The sequence below is a fragment of the Musa acuminata genome, chromosome BXJ3-8 (assembly GCF_036884655.1).
Source record: "Musa acuminata AAA Group cultivar baxijiao chromosome BXJ3-8, Cavendish_Baxijiao_AAA, whole genome shotgun sequence".
NCBI lineage: Eukaryota > Viridiplantae > Streptophyta > Magnoliopsida > Zingiberales > Musaceae > Musa > Musa acuminata.
The window spans coordinates 43,351,139-43,363,871 of record NC_088356.1 but is presented as its reverse complement, the minus strand read 5'-3'; positions in this window follow the sequence as shown (position 1 = coordinate 43,363,871).

Below are 12,733 nucleotides of genomic sequence, written 5' to 3'. Positions count from 1 at the left end.
TTTGGCAAGTCCCATAGTCCCACATCGGGAAAATCAGACTTGTTGTCTCGTTTTGGAACTATAAATAAGGGCCTGAGCTTTAATGTTATACACACCACGAGAAGTACCACAGACACCACAAGAAGTACAGCAGGCATCACAAGAAAACCTGCTTATGGTTTGAAGTCTTCTTGTTTAGGAAGCTAAAGGTGTTTTATGGCCTAGGAACATCTTCCTAAGGCATTTGTAAGTGTCCCTCTTTTATAATAGTAATTTGCTCCTCTTTCTTCCGTGGATGTAGGTCAAAGTCAATTGACCGAACCACGTATATCTGGTGTTCTGGTGTTTTGTTTGTTCTTGTCGCTTTATTCTTTCCGCTTTATTGTCTTTGTTGTGTTGCCAAAATTATCCTTTGGTAAATATCCTGGGGCTAGCTCTAACAAACTGGTATCAGAGCCTGGTTCTGGGATCTTTTGGCAACAATGACAATATCAAAGATCGTTGTCGAGAAATTCGACAGAAATGTCAACTTCGGCATGTGGCAACTCAAGATGGAGGCCATTCTGGTTCAAGACGGAGTTGATTTGGCACTTCAGGGTGCTGAGAACATTCCAGATGGTACGTCAAAGGAAGATCTTGCGGGTATGGATAAGAAGGCCCGATCCAGCATCATTCTAAACCTCTCTGACGAGGTTTTACGGGAGGTAGCTACGGAGACTACGGCTAAGAGCATGTGGGACAAACTTAAAGCCTTGTACATGAAGAGGACAGTGGAGAATCGTCTCTACTTGAAGCAGAGTCTGTATATGCTTCGGATGGTTGAAGGTACATCTATACTCTCACATCTTGATAAGTTTGATTCTTTGGTTATGGATTTGGAGAATATAGATGCAAAAATTGATGATGAGGATAAGGCTTTGTTGCTCTTGTGTTCTCTTCCCCAATCTTTTAAGCATTTCCGTGATACTTTGATTTATGGAAAAGAAACAATTTCGTATCAGGAAATTAAATCTGCACTAAAATCTAAGGAGCAAATAGACAGAGATATCACTGGGGAAAGTAGAGGAAATCAGGCTGAGGGTCTGGTTGTCAGGGATAAAATGGATAAAAGAGAATTTGACAGTAGTAGATCTAAATCTAGATCTAAATCCAGACATAGAAATTTGGAATGCAGATATTGTCATAAAATGGGGCACATTAAATCTGATTGCTTTAAATTGAAAAATAAATTAAAGCAAAAGGAAAAATTTGTTGAGAAAACTATTGAATCCGCTGAAGCTAGTGTAGCATCTGATGAGAATTTTGGAAATATTTTCTTTGCTATTGATGACAGGACAAAGTCTAAAAATGAATGGATTTTAGATTCAGGTTGTTCTTATCACATGTGTCCCAATAGGGATTTGTTTTCCACATATGAATCTTGTAACGGTGGAATTGTTTTGATGGGCAATAATGCCGCATGTGATGTTGTTGGTAGAGGAACAATCCGAATTAAAATGCATGATGGTATTGTGAGGACGCTTACTAATGTTAGACATGTTCCTGATTTGAAAAAGAATCTCATCTCTTTAGGCACCCTAGAGGCCCTTGGGTGTAAATACACAGCTGAAGGTGGAGTTATGAAAGTTTCTAGAAGTGCTCTTATTGTTATGAAAGCTTGTAGGTCTGGTAGCTTGTATATTCTGCAGGGAACTACTGTCACAGGTTCAGTTGCAGTCTCGTCATCATCATTGTCTGATTCTGACATCATCAAATTATGACATATGCGTTTGGGTCATATGAGAGATATTCGACCACCACAAAGATATGCAAATTTGGTTGCATATGCTTTGTCTGTTGCAGAAGAAACAAGTGAAGTTGGTGAGCCTACTTCCTATTCAGATGCAGTTTCTTGTGATAATTCCGCTAAGTGGTTGATTGCTGAGGGAAAAGACCTTGTTCAGAAAATTCATACGAAGGACAATCCAGTTGATATGTTTACGAAGCCTCTTCCGGTTTACAAGTTCAAGCAGTGCTTGGACTTGGTTGGTGTTCATTGTTGGTGATTGCCCGTTGGGGCTTTTGTGAAGAAGGTGGAGCAAGTTTTGTTGGGACATGCCAAGGTGGAGATTTGTTAGTTTGGCAAGTCCAATAGTCCCACATCGGGAAAATCAGACTTGTTGTCTCGTCTTGGAACTATAAATAAGGGTCTGAGCTTTGATGTTATACACACCACGAGAAGTACCACAAACACCACAAGAAGTACAGCAGGCATCACAAGAAAACCTGCTTATGGTTTGAAGTCTTTTTGTTTAGGAAGCTAAAGGTGTTTTATGGCCTAGGAACATCTTCCTAAGGCATTTGTAAGTGTCCCTCTTTTATAATAGTAATTTGCTCCTCTTTCTTCCGTGGATGTAGGTCAAAGTCAATTGACCGAACCACGTATATCTGGTGTTCTGGTGTTTTGTTTGTTCTTGTCGCTTTATTCTTTCCGCTTTATTGTCTTTGTTGTGTTGCCAAAATTATCCTTTGGTAAATATCCTGGGGCTAGCTCTAACACTTCCTCGATAATTGAAATAGACTTGATCGAGTGTTCCATATGTGACTTATACAAAGATTTGAATCAGATGAATTTTTCGATGTGATTCTTCTTATGCTTAAATTAGTATTCGACAAGAGAGAAATAATTTTGATAAACAATAATTGACTTCAATTATTATGATTCAAATAGTTTTTAATAACAAATAAGTCGAAAAAAATATTCTATGATACAAGTAGAATATTCCCATAGCATATCATTTTTGAGACACAAACATAATTTTTGGGAATATTCCCATAACCTATCATTTTTCTCCTAGTATATCATTTTTGGGTATAGAATATACTATTTTCTTGAATGGCTATTTTGGATTGGCCTTGGCTTATCTTAAAATATTTTAAGGTAATAGAAACTATAAATAAAATATTTAAGTATTCTAAATTTAATTAAATTTATGATTTTTTACGTATATCAATGATAATAAAATATTCATATAATCGATCTTAAAAATTTTCTTACTATCGTTGTTATTGTTTAATAAAAAAATAATGATATAGTTCATCCTAAATAGTTGAAGGATTACAATTTGTTAAAATTGTTGCTATAAAAAGGGTAAGAGAAATATTTTATACACCTCTTTTGCCAAACACATAATTTAACGTTAAGTTGAACTTTGTATATATCTTAATAGACGGAGCTAATTATTGATGACAACAAAGGTCAACACACTAACTTAGGTATGACATTAAAAATTTATATTTTATTTAAAAAGAGAAAGATACTAGATCAACGAATTGAATTGAAACTTAGATATACGATATATGTTAAGATCGTCGATGGAAATCTATGGATGAGGAGCTTTTGACCTCGTGAGGTAGTATCATGCTCTCAAACATGCATAAAAGAAACTAATGTTGAGTGTTCCTGATTTGATCTATTCGATACCTAGATTAACATATGAAGTGAATAGAGACTCAAAAGGTTCTAAGTTCAACTTAGCAATGATCACTGGCATGATCGATCTGACGTAATGATAATCAACATGATAGATTTGATGTAATAATTACTAAAGTGAGATAGATCCAAACACTTTTTTTTTTTGACATCCAAGTTGTTGATGACATACACAAAAAAATGAGATTCTATAATTGAACAAAAAAAAAAGATCTTACCTTACCTATTCTCCAATTAATGATATACATACATATTCACCAAAGCATTTATAAATAAAATAATAATTTAACTTTGTAGAAAGCACCACTAGATTATCATATTATGGTTTTCAAGATTTCTTTTGTCCGAAAGTTTCGTCTTAGCAATGCTATAATGAACAAAGGCATTTTGTATTAATATAATTATAATGCACGAAATTAATTCACCAATACAATCATGTTAAAGTTAGCATGTATGAATGGATTAAGAATATATTAAAACCAACTTAATTAATAAAATAAGAAATTATAATATTTGTGACATCGAATCCCTATGAACTTTTTATATGGCATATGATAAAAGGGGTTTCCATTGTAAGTTCGAAAATAGCATACTTATTGGTTCGTATATAAAATAGAGTATATGACCCTCAAAATGTGTACGCTTTGCACATTATCTCATTGGTATCCGTCCAATAAATTTAAGTTAATTGTTGTTAACTATGGTACTTTTAGTGCTTTCATTATAAACATTAAAGGGAGAAATATAAAATTACTATATATAGAAATATATGAAATATATTTGAAGGAAATCAACAACAAAACTATAGTATTTATCTATGTTTTTGAATTTTTATAGAAATATTTAGGTTAATATAGATTTAAAAGTGTAAGTATGAATATATATGTAAAATGAATATTCGAAATTGATTTGGTTTCAAGTCAAATTGAATCATGATTATTATAAAATTGATTTGGTTTCAAGTCAATTGTATTCAACCAATTTGATTTATTAATAGTAGATTTTTAATTATCCGACATGTCAGAGATTCAGAGTGGAGATTTCCGAAGTAGAAAATATGTTTGTGTATTTGAATTATTCGAGAGAATCGTATACTTAGAGATTTTTATAAAGATCTCGGATAATCATTGGAGTTAAGTGGGCAATTAATTCGTGAGGTAGTAATGCAGAATCACATATCGTTATTAGATCATGAGGGTATCTATCGTCGAGCATTATGATTGTCGCACATAGGCTCACCCGAATAAAGTGAGGAAGCCTCGATTAATGCATTTAGATAATTGAATATCCAAGATGAAGCTTACCTTAATAAGATGAGAAAGTCTCGACTAATGATGATGTCAATGAACGAATAACATTCGATCAACATGTCGAACTAACAAGATGAGCAGTAATATATCGAATTATCTATTTGTGAGATCCAATAATTATAATAAGATCAGTTAAATAATTTTTTGATCATCACTTACATAGTTTCATTCAAATGTAAGATATATACGATTCAATTATCATCCTGGAATAAAAAATATGAGATAAATCTAGTTAATTCTAACATGAATTCATTCAAGCAGGTGCTCCTAAAATTATCTTTACTATCCTAAAATTATATTAAATGATATGCAGGATGCCAAATGGAAAATCAAAATTACATGACTAAATGTAAAAGGTCAGGCAATCATTTTCAATCATCATCATCATAATCGAACCAAGATGTTGATTAGAATCAAGATTAGTGTTCCATAGAATGATTTGAATTGGCATGTACAAATTGAACCCAAAAGTTAAAGCTAGGGTTTAGATAACCCATCCATGATGGAAGATATAGAAGAATAAAGCCACAAAGGTCTCCTCCATAAGACAAAAGTACAAATGCTTCGGCTGCACATACACACCTACTACCACAATATGTGCTGCAGCTACTGATCTCACTTTATTCCCTCTACTGCAAATTTTTTTTATGTACAAAATAAAAAGAGTATAAAGACAAACCTTTTTGGATTTTATGGTACCAATTCATTATTTTTACCTTTATCTTTTTATCTTTTCTTTATTCTTTTTTATTGTAGGGGGGGTTAGGAAGATTAATAAAAATTATTGTCAAAGGTGACATAGCAAGACAAGTAGGACAACTGTAGAGTTACATAGGAAGGCATTTACCCATTAGATTGTGGTGGATTATTGGGTGTATGCTGCATTGGGAATGAAGGTAGAAAGTTATGAAAGGTTGACATCAAGTTGGATGCCCACTAAAGGTGACCACAGTACATTGGTAGGTAGCTCAGTATGGAACTTAGTGGAGTATGGATCATTCATACATCATAGCTCGACTAGTGAAACATCATGTTTCATTCTTGTCTCACTCTACCCTCTTGTCTGAATCTGACATGTATGTATGTGGGTCTTGTTTTGGAGTACATACATGTACTTGAATGAGAACTTCAATGGGTCCAATTCAACTCACTCAAATGTCTATTTTGATCAACCCAACACCGCCCTTTTTTAAAAATTAAATACAAATAATTTTCTACTATGTTAAAAATATTTTTTATTTTTGATAAATTATTCATATTCAGGAAAAACCATATGATCGATTCTTGACTTGACCTTAGTTGATGTATTCACCAAACAGGTCCATGGATTCATAAGAAAGTGATTTGCCGCAATGGTTCATCCATGGAAATGCTGATGTCACCATCGTGTCAGCATTCTATTGGTCACCGAACCAGGGGACCAAATGAAGAGCCGTCAAGCAGACCGCCACCGGGAGGTCCCTCTTGCGTGCGTGGTGTCTCGACAGAAATATAGTATCGGTTGGTGAGAGAGATTCCACGTCATCGAGAAAAGTATTCGACGGGACGCTTTTGGCAGAATCTAATCGGACCGACCAGATGATCCAAATCTTGAATCGGGTGGGGCCCTGCTGACCTCACGTGATCTCAGCCGTTCAATCCCAGGATCTTGTCGGGCTACCCTCGGTAGCCATCGGACGGCAGCAACGATCAGGTCCGGTCTGTACCTATCGACTCTGGGCCGTCCATATGGTGGTCCCCGTTGTGGGTCCCGCAACGCCATCGCTTCCCTTCTCTTTCCCTGAACCGGTCTGATCTGACCGGTTGATGTGACGTGGGGCGGACCCTCCACGCCGGGCGACCGAGTTCCTGCGGACCCTGCGTGCCCGGGCTACTGTCCACCGGAGGATCACGATCGTACAGTGGAGAAAGCATCGTGGGGGCCGCCGGAGAGTCTCGTCATCTCACCAGCCGTTGGAGAGGAGCGGCGGTGGGGAGCTACCCTTTCGGCTTTGGCGCTCGGCTCGCTTGCCGTCATGGGAAGATGCCTCGCGATTCGTGCGGTGCGGCGGGCGCGGGTTTCCACGGTCAGAAGTGGAGCCGCTTGGCCCTTTATTTTATTCCTCTGTTCTTTGGCGGCAGCCGCTTAGCCCACTGAATTCGTCGTCGTCGTCCTCTTTTTACTAAATGGGTTTGGCGTGGGTGTATGGCTCTCAGGATCGACGCTTATCGACGAACCGAAGAAAGCATGTTGGACGCACGAATTTTAAAGACGGTCCGATGGATACAGAAGAAGAAAGGATGCTACATGGTAGCAGCAGGAACTGCACCAGAGAAGGAAGTTGTCCACCATGAACGCATTGGGGGTGGGGGGGCAACTTAGGGGAGAAAAGGGCGACACAATCATCTCAAATGAACTGTCAGAAGGATCCAAGCTGAGCCGCGAGAGACAAAAAGCCTGTTGCCTCCTGGTCGTTTAAACCCCTTCGAGACCTTCAAACCAAGCAAAAGATCGAAAGAGGAACAAGCGTAGCGGTGAAGGCTCAGGAAAGCAGTACCCTTTTGCGTTTGCGACGTCATTTCGGGGTGTCTCTCCCTCGCCCCCCCATCCCCTTTGCAGACCTTTCACCGAACACCTATCGGGACAACAAAACAACGAGCTTAACAGGTTTCTTTTGAATGGAGATCATAACATTGATATGCTGCTAGGAATGGAGATCACAACATGTTGGCTATAATGCCATGTTACTTCAAAGATCATACGTGTTGAATTAATTGAATTGGGCCAAGACTCCAAAATTTGCACAGAGATTACAGAAAGCATTTCTAACCAAAGATTTCTACGTCAGCTCTCATATCATCTTGTTGGATACAAGGAAGACTTGTGTTCTTCGCTTTGGGGCTTCAGTCTTCTTATGTAGTGGAGGAACCCCTTCCTTCCTTAAGCCCATCGGAGCCTGGAAGAGTTATTTGGTTGGGTGGGTTATAGTGTGGACATGGCTGAGCTGACAAAGTTGGCATAGATTGGTTGCTTTATCCCACTCTCTCACATTAATATATTAAACGAAAATTAATATTAAATAAATATAAAAATTAAAAAATATATTTCCTTAAATGAAGGGCTGATCTCCTCTGAGATTTTTTTCCTTCATTCTTTACTGGGCCAAGCTCGAGAGGAACAAAGAGTTGGATTCTGTTGAGGAGAAATAAGTTTTTGTACCTTTCTTAAAAATAATTTTTTTTATTTTGATTCCTTAAACGTTAAAATTTTTATAGTTTGAGAATATTTATCAATCCTTTTAATTTTAAAATATTTATTATTAAATTAAAATATATTATATAAAGTTTTTAAGATTTTTTTTATCTCTTTTAAAGGTTTTTTTTATCTCTTTTAAATATTTATTTTTAGAATATTATTTTCTCATATTGTAGTTTATCTTTTAATTTTATCTATATTAAAATATGTTATAAGTAGTTGAAAAATATTTCTTAATCCTTTAAAATTTAAAAATTTTATTGTTAGATTAAAATATATTATCTGATTTTTTAAAATATTTTTTTAATTTTTTTAAAGTTTAAAATTTTATTATTTGATTAGATTATATTAAAATTATTCATGTCATATGTAGTGGAGAGCGGATTTTCCTAATTTTTTTATATCATTAGGTAGAGCTAATAAGGATTTTTTTGAGTTAATATCACTATGTTATTCAATAATTTTTTTTTACTTATGAATAAATTGATAGAAAAGATACGATCAATAACGCGCATGAAAAAGCATGGGTCCCACTTCCGACTAGAAAATATTCATCAGCGAAATGCATTGTCACGCCAAGTTGACTCCACATGTTTATTACGTTATATTTCTTTTTAGCACGTCATGTCGTTCATCATTGTCTTAGTAGCGAAGTAGAATCCGATCAGATAAGAAGTGCCCGATGATGCTCAGCCTCACGTTTTATTTCCAAAAATAAATAAATAAATGCGAGAATAATATCCAAATTGTTTGGAGCTTTTAAATGCATGCCATGATCCATTAAGTCTGGAAAGCTTTGGGCATCATTTGAATCGAACAAATTCTACAAACAGATGCACGTAGCAAGTGATGATACGAAATCAACGATCAATTAAAATGAATTCTACATGATATGAAACAGCGTCAGATAAAAGAGAAAACGATAACAAGAAGAACCCAATCAGACAAGAACAAAGAACACCACCATCGGAGGCTGCCATGGTGGGACTTCAAGCCTTCCGACGCCACCAGCGGAGGCACGGCAGAAACAGCGATCTCAGGATGCCCTTCAAAACACCCCCTCGCCTAAACGGAGGCTTCGCTCCGGGTGTCTTCGCCGGTGGACGTGCGGGCCCCGCCATGGAGAAGAAGCGAAGCCGAGGAAGGATGAATTGATGGCAGCGGAAAGTTCTTTGGTGCTTTATCTTGAGTTACCAAGCAGGAAATTTATACTGTATCGAGCGAGCTAAGCATCGATCCCACGCGTTTGCCCACTTCGACAAAGCGATATCACTTCCATTGAAGCTGACGAGCTGATGTCGACATGAAGAATTTGCTTTAGCAATCTACGCGGTTTTATATCGTTCGTCAAGGATTTCTACGTGACATTTCATTTCGATAACACGAGTAGATAAGCTGTAGAGTCAAACCTCAAGGATGTGTCAGTGCTCCAGTAGAAAGATTTCCTTTGGCTTTCTTTTGGATTTACTTGAATTCAATCGAGTCATGAGCGACCTCGATAGCTTGACTAATATATCCCGGCAGCGGAACAAAAGTCGGTTGACTGATAGCTTCTTTCTCTTTCTTCTCGTGTTTGCACCACCTTCATTCATGCTCTGTTCTTTCTCGTTTCTCTTTGCTTCAGTCGCTATCTTCCGACTCGAAAGAAAAAGTGCAGGTGAACCCAATTTCTTAGTTTGTGTCAAATTGCTAATAAATAATGAGTAAAGTAAAGAAAATTACTCCTGTAGGCACCAAAATTATCATTAGTAGTCCATATTCACACTGCGCTGCCGTAGCGTATGGTTTGTGCGAGGCGAACGCGTGGGCCCGCCGTGGACCGCGGGGACGTCCGCGGGGCCCGCCACGGATGGTGAGGGAATCGGCCGTCCTGGCGACGCTGACGTACGCGGCCAGCGCGTCATCGAGTCCAGAGAAAACCGCGTCATCCGCTTCCCAGGCGGGTCAGTGCACCGGATGGTGACGCGAAAGGCGACATCACCCGTGGGGAGAGGATGGATTACGCCGAGTTAATAAATTTTATTTTCTTATTTTTTTATTCTTTACATTAAATGACATGACGTTCGCATATGAAAAGGAATCTGAACTTTATTATTTATATAATAATACACTAAGCAATTGGATATGAGATGATTATGGAGGAAAAATGGGATGGGTTTAAACCCATACAACATATCTCAATTTGTTGAACTTTCACAAAATTTTAGTAGGTTTTATTACAATATATCATTCATTATAAAACAGCAGAGTTCCATACACTCACAAAATAGCAGAGTTCCATACCTTCATTCCATTAACCCGGAGAAGACTCAGGTATCTGCTTCCCGCCGCCATTTGATACCATGGAGTGGAGGCTGCAGGAAGATCTCCTTTGTTTCCCCTTCTGTGTCTCCTTCTCTCTCGGCGTTGCAGGGTCAGATGGGAAGAAACAGGGGAGGAGTCTCTTGATGATGCACCAAAGAACATGACCCCTTTGTGGTACGTACCGGGGATGGCGACTCGTTGATGGCATCAGACTTGGCTTACCACCTTCGAAAAGAGAAGATTAGGTTTGAGAGGAGGGAACTCGAATGCAACTGCAAACTCAATCTGTTGTCTACCTCTTCGAAGCTGAAGAGGAAGCAGAGTGAGCTGCTGTCGTTCCAAGTGTCTCCTCCATGGGAAGATATAAGTTGCATAATGGAGAGGGAATATATGCGGTCTTCCCGAGTCGAACTATTCTGTCGGTTTAGTGGGATCTGCAGCATCGTCGCCGGCTGAACAAGATCCAGAGTCGGCTCCTTTCTCAGTATTGTTTCCAGAAAGGACTCTCTGCGTAGATTTGGACGGGACTGACCAAGTGATGCAGGAATAAACTGGGAACGAATGAGAACAGGGGATTTAATCCTTGAGGAACGAGTAAGACTGTTGTTCTATGAACCAAATAGTATCACCACACCATCTATATTTATGGTTTTCAAGTTACCTAGTAGATAGAGAAATAAAATTTCACTAAATCTTTTATTTGTAGTGTATTGTAGCTGTCCTCTTTCTTCGATTGGAACGTGGATTTGGAGTCGATCCATTTTTTTATTTCATGATTGGTGTCAAAAAAATATTAAATCTTCATAAATTCTTAAGCTTCCTGTTAGGGAATATCATGACGCCAATCATTACCCATCATCCCTCGTAAAGGAGCTAACTTTGAAGACAAAGACCATATCATCCCCTACTCGACAGTAATGTGGGGGAGGTAACGACCTGTCAATCTCTGTGGACAACAGTCCACGGGACGTTATTCAGGTCGATCTTATCGATCATCGGGGGCAATGGTCTTGGGGTGGCTGATCAGATCTCCTCCCCCCTTGGTCAGCCTCTACAAGCAACAGGCCATAAGGAGCTGTTTGGACCAGTTACCCATGTGGACAAACGATAAAAAGAAGGTGCTGAAGCGGTTACGAATGGTCCCCTCGGCCTCCCAGGTATAAAAGCTGACCCCCCGCACCTGCCCAGGGGTTAGATCTCTCTCATTGCATGTCATTCACCCCCACAACTCCACGATACTAACTTGAGCATCAGAGGGGTCAGGTTGAGAAATCCCCCTCAACGTTGACCTTAGTGCAGGACCCCTGAGGCGACAAGAGCTCACCTAGGACTAGTCTCGAGACCATCTTAGGAAGCTGGAGACTCCTCTAAAGCCACCTCCAAGCCACCATAGACAATTCGACGTTGCATCGATCGCCTTGTCAGATATCTATGAGGGTTGCTTGGATGACTTCACGCGTTCGGAGTCAAGACCAAGCCATGTTGACTCCTGGTTGATTGTATCAAGACCACAATATTTTTGGCGCTACAAAAAAAGGCCTGAATGTTACAAGAACGTCTACTGACAAACCCCCTTAATGAGCACTCTATCGAGGGGGTGCTGCCACTTATACACAACACTTTTGTGCAAGGAGGACAACCGCCCTCCTTCCCTCAAGTGGACACATCCAGCTTGGCTCATACACCAGGGTGTTACTGGCGTCTATTCAACGACCCTGGGCTATCATCTTCGGGGGTGAGCGAGGGGCACCTGGTCGATCCCGTCAAAGTTTTACTGAGCCTTACGCACTAGGTGCAAACCCTCACTGGCATTGTAATCACATCAAATATTTAAGTTAAGAATTGATTTTCTTTCCTTACTTGTTATTATAATTTAAGGAAATCCTAATCTACTTCCTTGGGAAATCCTAATCTACTTCCTTGTTTGTTGATATGAATTAAGGAAATAACTAGTAAGTATTCCAAATATGATGATATCATATTTGGTAGTATATTAAATGGAAATAATTTATATTAAATAAATATGAAAATTAAAATTTATTTCCCTTAATAGAGGCTCACCTCCTTCTATTTAAAGGGAGGGATTTCTCTCCTTCGTTCCTCACCTAGTCGAGCCTGGCAGCGGGAAGAACGAGGAGTTACACCCTGTTGACAAGAGAATGAGGAGTTACACCCTGTTGACAAGAGGTAGGTTTCCCTACCTTTCTTAAAAGTTTTAGCTTTTATTTTGATTCTTTAAATGTTGAAAGTTTTATAGTTTGAAAAATGTGTATCAATTCTTTAAATGTCAATTTTTTTATATTAAAATAATCAGTTAAAGTTTTCATAATATTCTTTGACCCATGATTAAGGTTTTTATTGTAGAATTAAATATGTTAAAAATGTATATGTTTTATATGATATATTTTCTGTATTACAGTTTATCTTTAATCT